Genomic DNA, 10,102 nt, shown 5'->3' on the forward strand with positions numbered 1-10,102 from the left:
GAACTAGTTGAATAATTAATATAACTAGTTTATTTTTAGTAAGAAAATTGTCGAACTAGTTTATTTAGGTATATGAGATTTGAACTAGTTCAATAATTAATATAACTAGTTTATTTTTAGTAAGAATATTTAGGTATCTGAGATTTGATGATCTAATTAAAATATTATTTGTTAATGAGTTTTTCTGTTTATTTAATTTTTTATATATTTTGAGTTTATATAAATGTTAGATTAATGTAGAATGTTAGATGAATTAGATAGAAAAGATAAATATATAGTAATGTCAATTGTTAGAGATGAATATAGTTAGATATATTAATGTCAAATGTTAGATGAATATATATTTGGCTAGATATTAATTAATGTTAGATAGTAATAGGTGTTTAATGTTTCACCTATATGAACATAGGAAATGTCATCTGACGACGAAAAAGATTTCATTATGTGCGAACACTGTGAAGACCAGCGCGTCCTGTGCGACAGAAATTTCCTTGTTGATGGTAGACGCTTCAGCATCAAGCTGGATGAGACATTCGAAGTTGATACAGTAAGTCACTTTGGCAATAATTATTATTTGAATGCAAAACTTATGCTTCATTTGCTTCAACTTATAATTTTAAATTTTCACTACTCTACTAGAGCATCCCCTGCCATGCAAGAATCTTTGTCTTGGATAAGATAGGTTTTAGTGCTATAGATGATATGGAGGTAAAAAGAGTTTACTTGAAGACGGAGCATGGGTATACTTTCAACGTCAAATTATATAATGGAGACACATACACCCATTTTGAATACAAAACTTGGCAAGCACTATGCAAGGCTTATGCATTTGAGCCTGATATGGTTATCACCTTTGATATTCGTCCGGAAGAGGATATTGAAGGTAATGTAGACATCTGGGTCAATGTGCAAACGCCTCCAGTTCTACCATTATGTGAGTTTTTCTCAACCATGCATGCATATGTTTATGTCTTTGATACAGTTTATTCAAAAATAGTTGACAACTAATTTGTATTGTCAGCTTATTTTGGTTCAAGCAAACATGTCCGGCGCTTGGTAGACAGGACCTACTACTGCCCCGGGGCTCAACTAAACTGCGAGGAGATAAGTCATTATGTTTCATGGCTTGAGGATCTTAATACTGTCAAGACAAATTTTTTCCTGAACTTAGAAATGTTAGTACTCAAAACGTGCGACCAATGGTGATCGTATTGAACTACGGTCACATCTATAATCGAAAGATGGTAAGATTTTAACTATTTGTCCTTAATTAGTGCATCTTTTGCATACATTATTTTTGAAGCTAAACTTTCATTGCTTAGTATATTAATTACTATATACGATGTTCTTCAACAGGGACTTCAGATGACAGTTGTGCCTCAGTGGATCGAGACTAAAGGTGACATGTCAATGGTTAGCTTACGGCCAAGATATCCTACATTGCACATGAGTGCATTCAGGATTTCTGAAAGCGAAGAATGATTAATAGTGAAAGATTGGAGCAAAATTGTTAACGATCGCAGAGAAGTACTAGGGGCAGCAAGGAGAAGCGCAACCCAAGATTAGGAGATAGATTCATCTGCATGCTCTAATATGATGAATCGGGAGAGCTATACATGTTCTATGCTATTCTACCTAAGAGGGAGCAGTAGGAGTAGCTACTAGTTCATGCTCTTAATTAGTACTTGTCTCATGTCCGTGTCCTGAACTTCGATGTTGGTGATGATTATGTTGAACTCGATGATATCTTTGCTTCTGTCACAAAGTGAATGTTTCCTCTTTAAGCTAGCCAGTATGTTGGTGATGATTAGATAGCTAGCGGTAATGACTATGATGATTAAATAGTGGTAATTAGACGACTACAATGATTTTTAGCTAGCTAGAGTTTATTTATTTATTAATATGCGATGATGATGATGATGATGACGACGACTACGATTAGATAGCTAGCTAAATTAAATTGATAACACAAATTTAATTGAAAAATAAAAAATAAAACATAAACGCACAAACATTTGGTACCGGTTGGTGTTACCAACTGGTACTAAAGGGCTCCCGGCCCCCGGAGCTGGCTCGTGCCACGTGGTTTCCCTTTAGCACCGGTTCGTGCTGAACCGGTACTAAAGGGGGGGGGGCTTTAGTGCCCACAATTTAGTGCCGGTTACTAAACCGGCACTAAAGGTCCTTACGAACCGGTGCTATTGCCCGGTTCTGCACTAGTGTTTGCAAGGAAGAGCACTTGTGTATCCAAAATGACAATCATGAAATTTGATACCAAATGAAATTTGATACATAGAATTTGTCAAAGGATATGTTGAAGGGTTTCATGCTTCCTTGTTTTCAACCACCATGGAGTAGAGACTTTGTGATGTAGAGATTGCTCAAGATGTGAGTGAGTTGCAATCTCATAGATTTAGATTCATCCAAGTACCTACAAAGGTTAGATAGCATGCAGGGGTGCAAATATATCCAAGACATATGATCATCATCATAAGAGAAAAGTCAAGGATTAGTCATGGGCTCATGCCTTGCATGCATGCAAATGGAATTCCTACTCCAAGTTTGAAGCATCAATGATGTTCAATTTCACCTCTCAAACGGCAAAAGACTTTCTCATCAAGAGGTTTGGTGAATATATCCGCCAATTGCTTATCGGTACGAGCATGTTAAGATCAATGTACCCTTTAGCAACATGATGTCGAATGAAATGGTGACGAACTTCAATATGCTTAGTTCGAGAATGTTGCACGGGATTGTGAGCAATCTTAATAGCACTCTCATTGTCACAAAGCTTTGTACATGTTTCACATTGATCCCATAATCTTTAAGAGTTTGGGTCATCCAAAGTAATTGAGCACAACATGAACAGACGGCAAAGTATTCCGCTTCGGCGGTGGATAAGGATACCGAGTTTTGTTTCTTGTAAGACCAAGACACAAGAGATCTACCAAGAAATTAAAAAGTACCCGAAGTGGACTTTCTATCAACCTTGTCTCTGGCATAGTCCTAGTCAGAATAGCCAACAAGATCAAAAGAGGACCTCTTAGGATACCAAATGCCAAAATTTGGTGTATGTATTAAGTATCTCACTATCCTTTTCACAACCTTAAGATGACATTCTTTGGGGGCCGCTTGATATCGTGCACACATGCACACACTTAGCATAATATCGGGACGAGAGGCACATAGATATAACAATGATCCAATCATAGAGCAATAAACCTTTTGATCAACCGGTTTACCATCCTTAGTGAAATCAAGATGTCCACTAGTAGGCATGGGAGTTTTCATACCTTTGCTTTATTGCATGTTGAACTTCTTGAATAAGTCCTTGGTGTACTTTGTTTGAGAGACAAAGGTGCCTTCCTTAGTTTGCTTGATTTGCAAACCAAGAAAGAACTTGAGTTCACCTATCATAGACATCTCAAACTTCTCCGACATTAGTTTTCAAAACTTCTCACTAAAATGAGGGTTAGTTGAGCCAAATATGATATCATCAACATAAATTTGGCATACAAATAATTCACCATTAACCCTCTTAGTAAAAAGAGTAGAATCTATCTTTCCAATCTCAAAAGCTTTTTCAATAACTTGGTCAAGCATTTATACCACGCTCTAGGAGCTTGTTTAAGACCATAAAGAGCTTTGTGAAGTTTGTAAACATGATCAGGTTTCTTAGGATTGATGAAGCCGGGAGGTTGTTTAACATAAACCTCCTCCTCAATCTCACCATTTAGAAAAGCACTCTTAATGTCCATTTGGTATAAAGTGATATCATGGTGATTAGCATAGGCAAGTAAGATGCGAATGGACTCAAGTCTAGCAATGGGGGCATATGTCTCACCGTAGTCCATACCTTTGACATGAGTGTAGCCTTGAGCGACGAGATGAGCTTTGTTGTGGACGACTTGACCATCTTCGTCTTGCTTGTTGCAAAACACCCATTTGGTACCGATGATGTTGTGGTTGTTGTCGGGCTTCTTGACCAATGTCCACACTTGGTTTCTCTCAAAGTTGTGTAGCTCTTCATGCATGGCATTTATCCAATCTGGATCATCCAATGCGTCTTCAACCTTCATAGGTTCAATGCTAGAGATGAATGAATAAAGCTCACATCAATTAGACAAACGAGTTTTAGAGCGAGTGATTCTCCCAGTTTTAATATCATTGTAGATTTGCTCGACGGGATGGTTTCTAGCGACTCTTGCTCGAACTCGTGGGAGATTTTGCTTGGGTCGGGGTGGAACATCTTCTTCATCATCTTGTCCATTTTCTTGGCCTTCTTCATTGTTGACGTTGTCGTTCTCTTGTTGTGGTGGAGAAGGAGGTTGATGAGGTTCATCTTGGTGTACTTCCTCGTTTTCTTCATCTTGATGTGTCCCACTCATGGATGCTTCCATGTCGACTCTTGGTTCACCTTGTCGTGAGGTGGAAGCTGCTACCTGTTGAGCACTGCGTTGGTTTTCCCTTGAAGAGGAATGGGTGATGCAGCAAAGTAGTGTAAGTATTTCCCTCAGTTTTTGAGAACCAAGGTATCAATCCAGTAGAAGGCCGCGCATGAGTCCTTCGCACCTACACAAACAAATAAATCCTGGCAACCAACGCGATAAGGAGTTGGCAATCCCTACACGGTCACTTACGAGAGTGAGATCTGATAGATATGATAGGATAATATTTTTCGTATTTTTATGATAAAGATAAATAAAATATGCAAAGTAAAATAAGTGGCAAAGGAAATAACTAAGTATTGGAAGATTAATATGATTAAAGAAAGACCTGGGGGCCATAGATTTCACCATTGGCTTCTCTCAAGAGCTTAAGTATTTATGGTGGGTGAACAAATTACTATTGAGCAATTGACAGAACTGAGCATAGTTATGAGAATATCTAGGTATTATCAGGTATATAGGCATCACGTCTGAGACAAGTAGATCGACTCCTACCTGCATCTACTACTATTACTCCACACATCGGCCGATATCCAGCATGTATCTAGAGTATTAAGTTCAAAAGAACAGAGTAACGCTTTAAGCAAGATGGCATGATGTAGAGGGATAAACTCATGCAATATGATATAAACCCCATCTTGTTATTCTTGATGGGAACAATACAATACATGCCTTGCTGCCCCTACTATCACTGGGAAAGGACACCGCAAGATTGCACCCAAAGCTAAGCACTTCTCCCATTGCAAGAAAGATCAATCTAGTAGGCCAAACCAAACTGATAATTCGAAGAGACTTGCAAAGATAACCAATCATACATAAAAGAATTCAGGGAAGATTCAAATATTGTTCATAGATAAACTTGATCATAAACCCACAATTCATCGGTCTCAACAAACACACCGCAAAAGAAGATTACATCGGATAGATCTCCACAAGAGAGGGGAGAACTTTGTACTGAGATCCAAAAAGAGAGAACAAGCCATCTAGCTAATAACTATGGACCCGTAGGTCTGAAGTAAACTACTCACACTTCATCGGAGGGGCTATGGTGTTGATATAGAAGCCCTCCGTGATCGATGTCCCCTCCGGCGGAGCTCCGGAAAAGGCCCCGAGATGGGATCTCGTGGATACAGAAAGTTACGGCGGTGGAATTAGGGTTTTGGCTCCGTATCTGGTAGTTTGGGGTACGTAGGTATATATAGGAGGAAGAAGTACGTCGGTGGAGCAACAAGGTGCCCACGAGGGTGGAGGGCGTGCCTGGGGAGGGGTAGGCGCCCCCTACCTCATGCCTTCCTTGTTGATTGCTTGACGTAGGGTCCAAGTCCTGTGGATCATGTTCATTCTGAAAATCATGTTCCCGAAGGTTTCATTCCGTTTGGACTCCGTTTGATATTCTTTTTCCGCGAAACCCTAAAATAGGAAAAAAACAACAATTCTGGGTTGGGAATCCAGTTAATAAGTTAGTCCCAAGAATAATATAAAAATATATAATAAAGCCCAATAATGTCGAAAACAAAGTATAATATAGCATGGAACAATCAAAAATTGTAGATACGTTGGAGACGTATCAAGCATCCCCAAGCTTAATTCCTGCTTGTCCTCGAGTTGGTAAATGATAAAAACAGAATTTTTGATGTGGAATGCTACTTGGCATAATTTCAATGTAATTCTTCTTAATTGTGGTATGAATATTCAGATCCGAAAGATTCAAGACAAAAGTTCAATATTGACATAAAAATAATAATACTTCAAGCATACTAACTAAGAAATTATGTCTCTTCAAAATAACATGGCCAAAGAAAGTTATCCCTATAAATCATATAGTCTGGCTTTGCTCTATCTTCACCACACAAAGTATTTAAATCATGCACAACCCCGATGAAAAGCCAAGCAATTGGTTCATACTTTTGGTGTTCTCAAACTTTTTCAATCTTCATGCAATACATGAGCATGAGCGATGGACATAGCACTTTAGGTGGAATAGAATGGCGGTTGTGGAGGAGACAAAAAAGGGGAAAGATAGTCTCACATCAACTAGGCGTATCAACGGGCTATGGAGATGCCCATCAATAGATATCAATGTGAGTGAGTAGGGATTGCCATGCAACGGATGCACTAGAGCTATAAGTATATGAAAGATCAACAAAAGGAACTAATTGGGTGTGCATCCAACTCGCTTGCTCACGAAGACCTAGGGCATTCTGAGGAAGCCCATCATTGGAATATACAAGCGAAGTTCTATAATGAAAAATTCCCACTAGTATATGAAAGTGATAACATAGGAGACTCTCTATTATGAATATCATGGTGCTACTTTGAAGCACAAGTGTGGTAAAAGGATAGTAGCATTGTCCCTTCTCTCTTTTTCTCTCATTTTTTTATTTGGGCCATTTTATATGGCCTCTTTTTTTCGTCCGGAGTCTCATCCCGACTTGTGGGGGAATCATAGTCTCCATCATCATTTCCTCACTTGGGACAATGCTCTAAAAATGATGATCATCACACTTTTATTTACTTACAACTCAACAATTACAACTCAATACTTAGAACAAAATATGACTCTATGTGAATGCTTCCGGAGGTGTACCGGGATATGCAATGAATCAAGAGTGACATGTATGAAAGAATTATGAATGGTGGCTTTGCCACAAATACAATGTCAACTACATGATCATGCAAAGCAATATGACAATGATGGAGCGTGCCATAGTAAATGGAACGGTGGAAACTTGCATGGAAATATATCTCGGAATCGATATGGAAATGCCATGATAGGTAGGTATGGTGGCTGTTTTGAGGAAGGTATATGGTGGGTGTATGATACCGGCGAAAGGTGCGCGGTATTAGAGAGGCTAGCAATGTTGGAAGGAAGAAAAGTGTGTATGATCCATGGACTCAACCTTAGTCACAAAGGACTCATATACTTATTGCAAAAATCTACAAGTTATCAAAGCAAAGTATTACGCGCATGCTCCTAGGGGGATATATTGGTAGTAAAAGACCATCGCTCGTCCCCGACCGCCACTCATAAGGAAGACAATCAATAAATAAATCATGCTCCGACTTCATCACATAATGGTTCACCATACGTGCATGCTACGGGAATCACAAACTTTAACACAAGTATTTCTCAAATTCACAACTACTCGACTAGCATGACTCTAATATTACCATCTCCATATCTCAAAACAATTGTCAAGTATCAAACTAGTATTCAACACACTCATAAGAATTTTTTTATTAATCTTGAATGCCTAACATAATTAAAGAAAATTACCATGCTGTTTTATAGGACTCTCAAAATAATCTAAGTGAAGCATGAGAGAACAATAGTTTCTATAAAACAAATCCACCGACGTGCTCTAAAAGATATAAGTGAAGCACTAGAGCAAAAACTATATAACTCAAAAGATATAAGTGAAGCACATAGAGTTTCTAACAATTTCCGAATCATGTGTGTATCTCTCAAAAGGTGTGTACAGCAAGGATGATTGTGGAAAACTAAAAAATAAAGACTCAAATAATATAAGATGCTCCAAGCAAAACACATATCATATGGTAAATAAAAATATAGCTCCAAGTAAAGTTACCGATGGAAGTAGACGAAAGAGGGGATGCCTTCCGGGGCATCCCCAAGCTTTGGCTTTTAGGTTTCCTTAGATTATCTTGGGCTGCCATGGGCATGCCCAAGCTTAGGCTCTTTCCACTCCTTGTTCCATAATCCATCAAATCTTTTACCCAAAACTTGAAAACTTCACAACACAAAACTTAAAGTAGAAAATCTCGTGAGCTCCGTTAGCGAAAGAAAACAAAAGAACACTTCAAGGTACTGTAATGAACTCATACTTGATTTATATTGGTGTTAAACCTACTGTATTCCAACTTCTCTATGGTTTATAAACTAATTTACTAGCCATAGATTCATCAAAAGAAACAAACAACACACGAAAAACAGACTCTCTCAAAAACAGAACAGTCTGTAGTAATCTGTAGCTAACGCAAGATCCAGAACCCCAAAAATTCTAAAATAAAATTCTGGACTTGAGGAATTTATCTATTAATCATCTGCAAAAAGAATTGACTAAATATCACTTTCCAAATAAAAATGGCAGCAATTCTCGTGAGTGCTAAAGTTTCTGTTTTTTTACAGCAAGATTAAAAAGATTTTCCCCAAGTCTTCCCAACAGTTCTACTTGGCACAAACACTAATTAAACACAAAAAACAAAAACAGAGGCTAGGTAAAGTTTTTTATTACTAAACAGGAGCAATAATCAAGGAAAAAAATAAAATTGGGTTGCCTCCCAACAAGCGCTATCGTTTACCGCCCCTAGCTAGGCATAATATTTCAATGGTGCTCACATGAAAGACAAGAATTGAAGCACAAAGAGAGCATCATAGAACACATGACAAACACATCTAAGTCTAACATAATTCCTATGCATAACCATCTTATAGGCAAACAAATTATCAAGGAAAGCAAAAACTAGAATATGGAAGAAAGCGGAAAGAAACAATAGCAATCTCAACATAATGAGAGGTAATCTAGTAACATGAAAATTTCTACAACCATATTTTCCTCTATCATAATAATTACATGTAGGATCATAAGCAAATTCAACAATATAGCTATCACAAAACATATTCTTAACAAGATCCACATGTATGCAAAGTTGAAACTCTTCCAAAATAGTGGGATTAACATTAACTAAAGTCATGACCTCTCCAAACCCACTTTTATCAAAAATTTCATAAGATTGAACATTCTCAAAATATGTGGGATCTAAAGTTGACACTCTTCCAAACCCACTTTCAATAATATTACAAACACTATTATGAATCTCATATTCATCATGGGGCTTAACTAAATTTTCAAGATCATAAGAAGAAGCACCCCAATCAATATTATTGCAACAAGTAATAGTCATAGCTAAACTAGCATCCCCAAGCTTAGGGTTTTGCATATTGTTAACACAATTGACATTAAGAGAATTTATAATAACATCATTGCAATCATGCTTTTCATCGAGGGAGCTATTAAGTTTGGGTCCAATAGCAACGATCTCATGTTTAACATAAGTAGCTATAGCAAATTCACCTTCATAAATATTGGCATCATGGCCACAAGAATATACTACAAAAAAAAGACACATCCGTGACATTTTGGGCTGGACAAATTTTTTTCTGTCATACATATGACACTTCTATGATGATAATTGTGACAAAACCCGGTATCATCATATATGTGGTGGGCTCCTACTTCTATGACAAAAAATCACGACAGAAAATGGGCTTTTCGTCCTGGGCGGGCCGGAGACGCAGCTGCATGACATTCTTTGGGCCGTCCATGACGGAAAAAACCGTGGTAGAAGCCAGGGCGAGGAAAATTTCGAGGAGTTCCCGGTTACGGTGGGAGGTCGGGGGCCGAGCGATGTGCGTTTCTCTTGTACACGTACGCGTGTGTGTGCGAGGCGTTGGTTCTAACTGAACCCAAGCGAGGCATTGGGCTCTAACTGAACCCGAGCGATCGCACTGCAGGCTACGCGTTATTGAACCCGAGCGATTGATCGATGGCTGTTAACTGAACCCGATCGAGCGATTCCTTCGCTAATCCTGCTAAGTGAAGCCGATCGATTGGATGAGCAGTGAGCGTTGC

This window comes from Triticum dicoccoides, chromosome 7A (assembly GCF_002162155.2).
Source record: "Triticum dicoccoides isolate Atlit2015 ecotype Zavitan chromosome 7A, WEW_v2.0, whole genome shotgun sequence".
Taxonomy (NCBI): Eukaryota; Viridiplantae; Streptophyta; class Magnoliopsida; order Poales; family Poaceae; genus Triticum; species Triticum dicoccoides.